This window comes from Mastomys coucha, unplaced genomic scaffold (assembly GCF_008632895.1).
Source record: "Mastomys coucha isolate ucsf_1 unplaced genomic scaffold, UCSF_Mcou_1 pScaffold22, whole genome shotgun sequence".
In the NCBI taxonomy this organism is placed as follows: Eukaryota; Metazoa; Chordata; class Mammalia; order Rodentia; family Muridae; genus Mastomys; species Mastomys coucha.
In genome coordinates, this window is record NW_022196905.1 from 177,051,986 (window position 1) to 177,064,176 (window position 12,191).

The 12,191-nt window shown below is 42.8% G+C and overlaps 1 long non-coding RNA gene across 2 annotated transcripts in view; it reads left to right on the plus strand.

The window, feature by feature from the left end:
- Nucleotides 1-9,078: 9,078 nt before the first annotated feature.
- Nucleotides 9,079-12,191, plus strand: part of LOC116071343 — a 4,937-nt gene continuing 1,824 nt past the window's right edge. The window contains exons 1-2 of one of the 2 annotated variants that reach the window (XR_004110840.1): nt 9,079-9,343; nt 10,613-10,717. This is a non-coding gene — a long non-coding RNA (uncharacterized LOC116071343). The remainder of the gene's footprint in view (nt 9,344-10,612; nt 10,718-12,191) is intronic. The other variant, XR_004110839.1, reaches the window with a different exon arrangement.

The window sequence follows — 12,191 nt, forward strand, 5'->3', positions numbered from 1 at the left end:
CAAAAACAACAATAACACAAAACGTGTCTCAGGTAAGTAGCACACAATAGTTCCTGAGTAACTACCACTATCATTTCTTGAAGTCACATGCCTGGGCCTAGTTGTGACTGTCTCATTTCCTCTGCTCACTCTCTGAGGCTTAATGGCACTGAAAACATGTCAGCCTTGTAGTCACGCCATTCTCGTTGAAGACTCTATAGCTATTTATTGAGCAGACAAATCACCTCTGTTTTTTATTGGAATAGAGGACTTTCAATATCAATCTTATAATTGCCTGTCTACAGCAGCTCTCAAAGGAGCATGGTTATAGGTGAAGCCAGTTCAGATGAAGCCACTTGCCCCATATCCTACAGTCTTCTTTGGTGTGTGGTGCCCACAGTTGCCTATGGCTTGCCCCAGATCAATCATTACTTACCATGACAAAGTATCACCTGCAGTACATCATTCTTAGAATCTGGCTATCTGCAACTCTCGACTGGCATGATCAAAGACAATAGCAGTGAAATGCTTGGCATGGGCTCCATACTCCCAGAGTCTCGGATCCCTTTACTCCAAGGAAGAAAAATACATCTCACATTTACTTCTGAAAAATCAAGGCATACTTGGTCCACAGAATAATCTAATAATGAAATGAACAACCTATAGTTCAGACAGATGAAGGAACGGGGCCTTAGAAGTACATGAAGCTGACTGAGATGTGGTCCAGGCCCTTTGTAGCCTTGTATGCTGGCATCTTCCTTCCTGGAGGAAACATGGAAACTAAGAGCTCTTAGAATCTGCACCTAATACAGAAGAACTAGTTTAGAAGCCCTAAGAGGGGTCTCAAGGGTCAAACAGTGGACCCTAATCAAGAATAACATTGTATGAGGACATCTTTTTAGATGGCGTTTTTCCTAAGAGCAAATAGATCCAGAATCCTGAAGAGGGACTACAAAAGCTCATTGCTTCTTGCTCCCCTTCCTGTTTCCTGGTCTCTGCCCTGGACTTGGGGAACAAGGTTGCTGGTATTCTTCCAGTGCTTTCACAGGATAATAACTCCTTTACTTGTGTACTTATTTGGTCAACCTCATCAGTGACTTAAGGTTGCTATAGCAACCGTTTCTTCCTTTCTGGAACCTGAACTGCATATTTTCCGAGGTTTCTTCCTTGCTTTGCTGTTGTTGCTCTGTCGACTTTGTTTAAACATCTACTTATACTTTCGGTAGCACAATAGTAGTGTGAAAAGCCTGCACTTCTGCCTTTTATAGGTCTGTAAATCAGAGGAGTTGTAAATTAAGATGAGAATCTCATCTTGATTTCGTTAATGGAATTTTCAACGGGAAGCATTCTCAGCCCTACTTCCTAATGTCCATTAATTCAAAGACATTACATACAGCCATCTAGGAGGAGACTGGGCTGCTAACACCAATGAATGTTGTGGATAAAATGTTAAGAAGTCTAATCATGCACATCCAATTTTAATTCTGTAATGATGGCCTTGTTCCTTCTGATTTAAAATCCCACTTCATCTTAATATATTTGTGAGAAGGAATTATGTTCATTCACCCACCACTCCCCTCAAGGAGACTTGGAAATAGTATCCAGTAAAGGTGCTGAGGAATATTTGGGGAGAGGGGGTGCCTGTTAGAGAGGGAGATGAGAATCTACTAGAAAGATAGCCCCCCCAACAATCACCCAGTGCTGAGCAGCTATATAATCAACTGAAGAGAGAATTCCAGCGGCTGAGGCGGCTATTCCTATGCTCTGACAGCCTCCATTTATCACATCTCAGATCCCTCACCTCAGCCCCCCCCCCCTGACGTCTTGCATCTGTTTGAATTTCCAGGCTGTACTTATGCGAGACTACTGCCATCACTCCCAGCTAGCAGTGCCCATGGAGTTTTCTCATATGTTAACGGTGTATTTGTGTATACACATTACTGTGTTTTGAAAAATCGCTGAGTCTTGGGAAAGAGACAATAGAGCCACGCCTTCTATGGGGCTGTGTTCCTATTCATCGAACACTCCACCCACTGTACTTATGTGGAAACCATTATTTTGCTGATTTGAGGTTGAAATGACCATACTCAGCAAACACTCCACCCACTGTACTTATGTGGAAACCATTATTTTGCTGATCGCATTTGAGGTTGAAATGACCATTACCCATTAGTAGACTAAGTCAGAGGGCACAATGGATTTTTACCTGTTTATTTATCCATTCATCAGTCTACCCAGTAAGTATAAACAGTAATTAAATGAGAACTTGACTCTTACCCTGGTAGTGGTCCATGCCTTTAATCCCAGCACTCTGGAGGAAGAGGCAGGCAGATTTCTGAGTTTGAGGCCTCCCATTGGTCTACAGAGCAAGTTCTAGGACAGCCAGGGCTACATATAGAAACCCTATCTAGAAAAAAAAGAGAGAGAGAGAGAGAAAGAAGAAGAAAAAAATTGACTTTCTAACTGAACCAAACATAGATATAAAACATCATGCTTACAGACTGATCCCCACTGGTGCAAATTTGAAGGAAACATAGCATCTAGACAGAATTTGTTATCTTCATAATGACTCTCAATCTGCTAAAAAAAAAAAATCATTATTTACCTTAAAGCTGGCCATACTCCAGACCAAGAATAGACTAGTGTACTCACTAGGTTTGACCTCTCTCAAAGTAGCTCAAAAATATTTCCTAGGAATATTTTAGGCTTGTGCAATTTGGTTGGAACACGGTCTTCAGCAAGGCCAGCGCCACTGAGAGCTCAGTAGAACTGTAGCATGTCAAGCCTACTCCAGAGTTTAGGGTTATTATTGCTATGATGGAACACCATGTCCAAAAATCAAGTTGGGAAGGAATGGGTTTATTTTAAAGGTTTCCACTTCCATAGCTCCCTTAATCATTAAAGAAAATCAGGACAGAAACTCAAACAAGGCAGGAACCTGGAGGCAGGAGCTGATGCAGTGGACATGGAGGGTTGCTGCTTACTGGCTTGCTCCTCATGCCTTGTTTTTCCTGTTTTCCTTTAGAACCCGGGACTTCCAGCCTAGGCATGGCACCGCCCACAGTGGGCTGGGTCCTCTCCCGCCAATCACTAATTAAGAAAATGCCTTACAGCTGGATCTTATAAAAACATTTTCTCAATTATCTCCACACAGATAACTCTCGTTTGTATATCAAATTGACATAAGACCAGACAACACAGCTACTGAGTCACTGTTGTAGATTCTAGCAAGACCTTCAGGTGATTCATTCAGGTATTATCATTAGAGAGACAATATGAATCTCAGAGGGGATACCACACTGAATCTTCTGAATAACGAGTTAAAGGCTATTATCTGTCCCCTCTGTTTTCTGCTAAACTTAAGGACCTGCTTTGTCCTCTCTCTCCCTTAGCATGGTAGTTTCCCTGGAAGCTTCAAACAAGCCCAGCTCCTTTTTAGTGTCAACACATCTGCTAACCCTAGGTTCCCTACATCCAGCTAGGAATGGGATGGACTGGGGCTAACCTATACTCAGAACTCTCAACGGTAGCACCGGTGAGCAAAACCTCTCTATTCAGGATTCCCCTACTTGTCTTCCTTTCACTTAAGTTAAATTCTAGAAGCTGTGGACTCCAGGCTCCATCCTGCTTGGCTTGGGGCTCCTTGACTAACCCACTAAGTTCATTCTTCTTTGTTTGTCAGAAGAGCTCTGAAATGGATGTGGGGTGTGTGGCCCATCTGCAAATTCAATCATGATTAAGAAACTGGCACTGGCAAGTGGGTCGGGCTGACCTCACCGGGCTGCATGTCCTTTCTAGAGATTCACTAATCTCATGATCTAGCCTCCTTTCCTGGCAGTACCCAGACAGCTCCCTCCCCCAAGCTCTTACTGCTTCTTCCCCAAGGCTATCACACTAAGCATTCATAATCACTCCTGCCAGCTTTTCTACCACCCTTCCCATAAAGACTAAGAAAATGAGTATGATGGGCTCAGGGTGAGAACGCCTGGCTTTCTTTCTCTACTTAGCTATCCTTCTCCTATCAGGTATCTGTCATCTGTTGTATTAATTCCTCAAAACACTATTAGACTTCTAAAATGTTGAAGGTACTTTCAAGTACCAAAACACTACAAAATTTTTTCCTAGTGTCTATGTTATAGGATGAATGAAACAAGTGTAGTAGGCATCTGATTCTTCCAAAGCTGGTGGGGAGGGCTCCATGAAGGGCATGGCTCACGTGATGGTGACCTCAACATTTGTACCCAGGGTGAATTAAGTCCATACGATAACACACACTTTGCCTGGGAGACAAGGCAGATCGCCAGTTATCTTTCTACAGAAAGCACAACCTAGATAGCAGAGACTGTTGAGAGTTTCTTGACCTGATCAGCTCCTTTTGAGAAAGTCTAAAATGAAAAACACTAGAGGCTGACACTGAGATCACATAAGGCTAAAAATGGCCATAATTGTGAGGCACACTGAGATCACCTGTAGCTCATTTGGAATCTCACACAAAGCTGTCTTCAGTGAAGATGATCCATCCTGGGTCTCTAGTCATCTGGGCCCAGTTTGGCCACTCGCAGTGGGGAGATCAGTACATCAGGCACATCGCTGGGAAGGCTTGCTCTCCACAGCACAAATGACACCAAATATCACCCTTAAGTTTGTTCCTCCTGACATTGCTGACCATGTTTACTTTCTGTCTTAGTATATATTGTGCTTTCCAGGACATGCACTTCTTTTCCTTGTCTTCTTCCTTCTTTCCTTTCCCAATACCATTGCTTATGCCCTCTATTCTGGCTGATATTTCTTTGTTCGTTTGTTTGTTTATTGTCAATGACACAGACTTAGACTTACCTGGGAGGAGGAAATCTTAATTTAGAAAACTCCTCTTTGAGTTTGGCCTGTATGACATCATAAGGCAGTTTCTTGATTAATGACTGATGTCGGAGGGCCCAGTCTACTGTGGATGGTGCTACCCCTAGGCAGGTAGTCCTGGGGTATATAAGAAAGCAAACTGAGGCAGTCCAGAGGAGTGAGCAACGTTGCTCTGTGGCTCTGCTTCCATTCCTGCCTCCGGGTTCTTGCCTTGAGTTCCTGTGCTGACTTTTCTCAATGATGGAGGCTGACCTCAGAGTTGTAAGATGCAATAAACCCTTTCCTCCCCAAGTTGCTTTTGGTCATACTGTTTATCACAGCAATAGAAACCCTAACTAGAACACATACCATGTGAAACAGTTAGAAAACAAAATGGCTCCTACTTTTAAAAGCTGGAACACACACACACACTTTCATATGTGTGGCAGGTGAGCAGGGCAGTGCTGGCTCCAGGTTTTAGGAGTTGTTGCAGTAATGACCTCTTCTGAGCACATGGAGCACATTGGAGCTTACTAGCCTCATCATCACTTTGTTTTGTGCTTTAAGGTGATAAGATGTTTTCTCAGCAGAGTCAAGCTACTTCAGAAGGTACTTCCAGGACTATAGAGGAATTTTAATCCAGTGACATGGATGCTCTAGCAAGGGATGATATCCAAAGACCTTCCAGGTCTATGTGATCCAGCTGGAATGTAGACATCTCCTAGGGTACACTATGGTCTGGCTGGAATACAGACACACCCTTAGTAAACACCTTCAATCTCAAGCAAGTCTGTAGAAGGAAGCAGCCATCTTTGAAAATGGCATCTAATTGAGTGGCAGACAAAATGATGAATCATCAAAAGATTTGACATAATGAGTCAGAGATAGGATACCCCCAAATCACATGAGTACAGCACATGAAAGAGAAGGTATATAAGAGAGCAGTTGAGAAAGCAAGAGGGAGAGGGGGACAGAGGGGGAGAGGGAAGTTTTTCGGGGGCAGTTTTACAGAGACAGCTCATAGTTGAAGACAGAGGGAGACAGAGAATGAGAAGGAGCCAGAAGATTAGAAGATATTGCTAGAGTTAGTTTGAGGCAGAATAATTCAGTGAGAAGCTAAGAGAAGCCAGTTTGAATTAGTCAACTTGGATAGGAGTTGAACCAGCCAGCCAGAGTTCAGAAAGAGTTAGGAAGAGTGACTTTATTTAGCAGTAAGTCTCAGAGGCTGAAACATTCTAGGCCTAGCTTAGCAGACAGATTCAGGTGAGCAGATGGAGACTAGAAGCTTCCAGGCCTAGGCCAAGAGATACTCTGGGTTCAGCTAAAGTCAAGTACTTGTAAACTTTGGTTATAGCTCTTATCTCATCCCTTCCTCTGAGGAAATAAAAGTGGCATTTACATTTACACAGGGCAAACCTGTTTTATAAAGCAAAGCTTAGTATTGAGATTTCCCCATTAAAAACATGTATGTCTATCCACATGCATGGTCTGGAAACTTCATTCCCATCTACAGAAATAAAAAGAAAAAAAAAATCTAAAAATAACAATAGCAAAAACACTTTATCCTCCCCACCTACCTCTTTTTCTGATAAGGTCCTGTCAGGTAGCCTAGGCAAGCCTCAAACTTGCCATGCTCCTAAGTGCTAGGATTTCAATCACACTCCAGGGCCTGGCAACCTTGATTGCTTTTAACACACACACACACACACATACACACACACAAAAGTTTTACAATGCCCTTAGATACTTGGAGTATTTCGGTTATACTTGTGTGTTTTTGACAGCAAGCAGCATTTGGTGTTTCTCAGATTTAAAAATTGCAAGTCCGTAATCCAAAGAAAATTTAATTCTCAAGAATTCCAAAGAATACTTGGACTCGACTTTGGCAATTGGAGACATAAGGAATTTATCTGTTTCATGAAAATATCTCTTAGTTGCAAATTGCATTTATATAACAGATGCATTGTTTTACTTTACATTATATATTTTAAAATATGCATGAGTGGGTAGGTTGAGAGGTAACATGAGCTATTGATGTACATACCCACCATCCAAACTCAGTAGAGATGAATTCACAGCCAGTCTCGCCTTAGCCATTCACTTGTACTTGGTGGTATTTTTAAGGAATACCACCCTCAGGTCATTTGATTTCATTTGTAAATATTTCAACTTATATCCATATCTCTAAAGAGTAAAATAAGAATTTAAAAAAAAAGAATAACAGTACCATTTTCATCTTTACTTTTTCAATGTTATCAGTTATGTACTCTGTTCAAATTTGTCAGGATGTCTGACAAATACTTCTTATAATTGCTTTGTTCAATCAGAATTCAACTTTTTCTCCATATAGCTGGTAAATAAGCAAGAGATCCAGGTTACCACTCCTCACACCTATTTCCTAGCGGGGGTAACTTTGGCCAACTGCCAAAGGACTCACTTTCCTACCCCGAGCAGGGTCACCAGACAAAACTCTTCATGCTCAGTTAATTTCAAGGTTTAGAAGAAAAAAAAAATAGCCGATACTTTTTATAAATGAATCTCAAGCAAAAAATTCAAATGTAAGTGGGCATTTTGTGTGTTTACTTGCTCAATCTTGTCATCTAGCTGTCATGGTCAGTGTGAGGACTCCCTGAGATAGCACGTCAAGGATTTAACACCATACCCAGGCACAGTCACTACAGGATGCCAGATGTTGCCACAAAGTGCATTTTGGGGAAAAGGACAAATGGAAATGGGGTGGTGATGGGCATAATACTGAATGGAAGAGGGGAGTAAAACAAGGGAGGAAGGGGGGTTGGTTAGAAGAGAGGGCAAGAGTGGGGGTGCTGAGAGAGCTACTGATTGGGCTCCCATCTGCTCTCTTTGTTTGAGGGGTTGGGCATTTCCCAGGTGGGTGATAGCAATCTTCTTGGAACTCAAAGATTTAAGTGGCAGTGAGTAATTAGCTCCTGCAGGTTTCCAAGTCGAATTTACAGGGTTTGGGCAGCCGGCTATGCTTCTGATAACAGAGATATTTCTGGCTTCCCCTTAAAAAATTGAGAGCTCTGGCACCAGTAAGTCCGTACTCCCACCTGGCAGCAATCAGGAGAACTGCTTAACAGCTGCTCCCTGCAGTGGCACCCCGCATGTGCCAGTTTACCAGGTGTCTCCTTCCCTTGCGTAGGTCAACTGCCTGTTCCCTGGGGCATTGAGCTTGCTACCTGGCCTCCTCTCCCAGCTCTCTTCTGCTGCCTCTTTGGACCCAGAAAATGCTTCCTGGGGGAGATCAGGCTGTTGAAAAGCCTATGAGGATCTGAGCATAAATGGTTCAAGGAAGGTGCCTCTCGTGGCCCCGATTCAGAATTGATTTGTCCGTGGTGTGGGCAAGGGATGAAAATATAAATGAACACTGATACCAAAAAGGACATTGTGGGTATTAAGTTTGACAAGAGCTCAAGAAGGAGTTCAAGAAGAAAGTGGGGAAAACAGATGAGGAGGAACCCCAAACTTTGAAGCATGGGTGTGGGGGAGAATCAATTTGTAAGGAACAAACAACAACAACAACAAAACCAAAACAAAACACAGCAAAACAAAGGTCAGCTGCCCATAGCTATTCTAAGGAAATCTTTGTTCTCAGTGTATTAGAGCTGAATCTCCAAGGAATTCTTTAAGGAGGCTAAGCACATTGTGTTTTGTTTTGTTCTGTTTTATTTTGTTTTATTTTGTTTTGTTTTGAAGTCATTAGTGATAACTGAGTGCAGAGGCTCGCATCGGCAACTCCAGCATTCCAGAGGCTGAGGCAGGAGGATGATGGTAAGTTCTAGGTCAGCTGTGTTACTTGGTGAGAGCCTGCCTCTGAATGTTTGAAAATCACTACGGACGTGTTTGAGGTCAGTGGGCTCTAAGGTCAGATTTGGCACCTGAGGGATGGCGACTGGGGCCGATGATCAAAGGCGGATGGTGACATTTCCGGGATGCAGCTCACAGTCTGACTCTGGGCAGGAAGTGACAAGGACTGCTTCAGACGTCGGTGACCGTACTCCGTACAACAGCACCGTTCCTTAGCCTGCCTTAGCTCTCACTGGTCACTGGTGTCCAAGATAGCTAACCCTGATGGGGAGAAGGAAGGTAGACAGCAAGCCCAGCCCTTATACAATCGCCTTGCCCCTGAAGGCGGCTTCTGAACCTTTTCTTGTCTCTCAGGCTAACAGGCAGTTGAAGGAGAACAGAAAATCTGATGATGTCATAATAAAAGTCAGGACTTCGCTTTCTTTCTCCCAGACAGTCAAGCAGCTTGCTGTGGGGCTGTGGTAATGCCCAAAGAACCTGCCCAGCCAGTCTTTCAGCTCAGCCTTAGGACTCTGAACCCTGTCCTCAAACTTCCTAGACTTGAGGACCTTCCTTCTCCTATAAAGAGGGGGTTCTCTTCCACGCAGGTGGCTGGTTTGGACAAGACGAGAAACACAGAGCTTTAGAGGGGAATCGGAGTATGCCTGAACGTTATTACATTCAGGAGCTTGGGATGTCAGCTTACTCAAGGCTGTCTTCTGTGAGTGCTGCACTTTTCCTTTTGTGGCCTGCGTTTTTCTTTTCTTTATTTTAAGATTTATTTTGTATTTGTGTGTGTGTGTGTGTGTGTGTGTGTGTGTTGATGGTGGGGGAGGCGGGCATTGCTAGTGGAAGGCCCAAGAAGGCATCAGATCCCCTGGAGCTGGAGTTACGAGTAGTTAGCTGCCCAACATCCTAGGGCTAAGAGTCAAACTGCTTCTTTGAAAGAACAGCAAGAGCTCATAACCTCTGAGCTTCATCTTCAGCCCCACATTTTTCTTACTAGAATGTTCCTAAGGATTTTTCTTCTATTAAGAATAGGGTTTATTTATGGAAAATTGTTAATTGGTAATTACCAACAAATGTAAAATACCTTTGTATATAAGTCTTGAGTCTGTAGTCTTTTTTTTTTGGTTTTGGTTTTCGAGACAGGGTTTCTCTGTGTAGCCCTAGCTGTCCTGGAACTCACTCTGTAGACCAGGCCAGGAATTCAGAAATCTGTCTCCTCTGCCTCCCAAGTGCTGGGATTGAAGGCGTGTGCCACCACTGCCCAGCAAGTCTGTATTCTTTACGGCATTCCCTTATCAGTTACGGGAGTCCGTTTATATGAATTTCTTTAATCCATATGAGAAATAAGCCAACCCATGAAAGATACCTTTATGCTCACGATAGTTAATGCAATATTAGAAGCATCTCTTGAGAGTTTTCAGGAACCACAGTACTGAACCAAGCATCATTTGTAAGATACCTGAAAAAAAAATCTGCGTACATGTGTGCATGCGTGCAAGCACGAGAAAGCCTCACGAGGCATGAGTGTGCTTCGCAAGAATTCTCATGTTATCTTCTACAATTAATTTATTTGGATCTTCACAGAAAATTATCTCCTCTATTTTTATTTCTCTTTTACTATTTTACTTTACACAGAGTCACCAGACACACCCTCTTCTAGTTTTCCAGGCCTACATGTGTCATCATGCTTGGCTTTGCCCAGTTCTCTGAGGCTTACTAGAGATGTTCCCTTAGCCGTCATCTATAAGTTCGAGAGATTTTGTTTTCTTGGCTGCCACTGCTCTTTCCTTTTATGGTACTTCTTGCTTGGTTTTATCTGTGTCAGAGCTTTCATTGCCATCTTCTCTGCTCCTAGAATGGTAGCTTTGCTTATGCATTCCTGTTTGTATTTTAAATGGAACAATTCACTCCCTGTTCCAAACTGGCACACTGGAGTGAGCCAGGAACTCTTTACAAGAAGGCTCCCTTGTATGCATCGCAGGTGACATCCTGAAAATGAGGAGGACACAGAGGAAACAAGAACTGATGGTAACACTTGAATAGAAGGTCCAAGAATATCTGAAACCTACCGTGGACATCTTATGGGGTCAGTATGTTCTTCTGCTTGGATGAGCCATTTGAAGCAGGTTTCAGACCCTGGATACTAAAGAATTCTGCATTTTCTTATAAAATGAATGGGTAGGTCTAGATGTTTTCCTCTACTGGCAGCTCTTTCTGTGTGCTCTGCTCACGGTGTCTGTTGGAAGACCATAAGCATTCCTTAGAGGCTTTGTGGGACTCTCAGGAGGCAGTAGACACGGTAGGAGAGCCTAGGTAGACAAGGGTTACTGGTTACTGCAAACTGACCTTGAAAGATGTCTTGGGGTCCTGGTCCTTCCCTCGCTGTCCTCTCTTCTGCTTCTTCTCCCTCCCCTCTCCTCCTCATCACCACCCCCATACACAACCCCTCACTCCCCATCATTCAAAAAGCAGTTTTGTGTTACACGGACGCCTTGCCCTGGTGCCAGTGGTAACGTGGGTCCAAAATCAATGGAGTCAAAAGCCTGAGAGCTCGGTAGCCATGAGCCAACACTAACCTGTCCTCTTTTTGGCTTGTTTGGTTTTAGAAATACTTCAACATTCTTGAATTTCAGTTAAATTTAAAATTTTTATTTCCCACCCTTTAATATTAATTCTACTGTGTGTATGAGCAGTAAATGTGACCCATCTAGTTTGTGCTTGCCTGGGAACTTCAGAATTTGTGTAGATGCTCTCTATGTTTAAATAAACAAGAAGACAGTTTTAGAAAATTTCCTACACTTAAAATTATCCACTTATATCTGTACACTTTTATACTTAAATAATATCCTATGGCCAGTAATTATGACCAGTAGCTTAAGTGTATTAATTGTGCCTTTTGCGTCTTATATACCTATTTTAGTTGGCGATATGCTTGCATACTTTCCTTTGTGCTGTGCCATCTTTATTTCCGTAGCTCAGGTGACATATTGGCAGCATTCGGATTCCTGTTAGACTTTCCTAGACAGCTGCACCTTTTCACAATGAAATATACCCTTTATTTTCTTCTTTCCCCTTGGATCCCGTTTCGCCTGACATTCCTGCTACACTTGAGGGTTTGGTCAGCATGCGGTCTCTCAATCTTTTGAAGCCGGCTTTGCCATGATTATAACTCCGAAGAAGCATGCAGCAGCTCCAGGCTGTTTGGGGCTTTCTCCCATCTATCAGTATTTATTAGATGAATGGAATCCACTTCCTGCCATTACTGCTATACTTAATTTCTAAAAATAGAAATGAAATCTAATCAATTGATAATGTATCTCTGCTCAGGAACTGCTCCAGTCTCTTGAAGATTTTCTTCTGTTAGTTCTGTCAGTTCCCTTCTTTTGATAGATGCTACACTTTGGGGATCTGTTCTCCAAAACTTTTACTCCCGTCTGTTTGCGTATCTTGTGCCCTTTGAACTATCATTTCAGACAATCGCTCTGTTCTCCAGCCTATGGTGCCTAACATCTGCCTGTTCTTTTAGCACACCTATTGAATGATTATGATTTTAATTTCCA